The sequence below is a fragment of the Charadrius vociferus genome, unplaced genomic scaffold (genome assembly GCF_000708025.1).
Source record: "Charadrius vociferus isolate BGI_N301 unplaced genomic scaffold, ASM70802v2 scaffold325, whole genome shotgun sequence".
In the NCBI taxonomy this organism is placed as follows: Eukaryota; Metazoa; Chordata; class Aves; order Charadriiformes; family Charadriidae; genus Charadrius; species Charadrius vociferus.
In genome coordinates this window covers 3,609,925-3,610,346 of record NW_009648526.1, presented here as the reverse complement: position 1 = coordinate 3,610,346, position 422 = coordinate 3,609,925, and positions in this window count along the sequence as shown.

The window sequence follows — 422 nt, the reverse complement described above, 5'->3', positions numbered from 1 at the left end:
ATTTCTTTATTGCATATATAACCCGTAAATAAAAAGGCTACGTCAAACATACAAAAATAAACATCTTTTGTTACGCACAGCAAAGAAACCACCAGGTTTCAAGTCTCTCGTATAGTTTAGTTTAAACCACTAGACAGCCACCGTAGAAAAGCGGCTCCCGTATTCCATTCTTGCACCTTCCCGTTAAGCAGCTTTAGTTTTCTTCCCTTCTCCCACACGCCCTCCCCGCACTCCGAGGGGGAGGAGCGGCCGGCCGAGGCCAGGTGGGAGCTGGGGGCTGCGCCCGGCGAAAGGCCCGTGCCCTCCAACGCCGGGGGGAGAGGGAAGGCTGCGCGCAGCCGGTCCCCACCACCACCCAGTTCGGCCCGGCTTCAGGCCCCTCTCCTCCCCCCGCAGGCCCGGCCCCGGCCATGCGGGGGGCG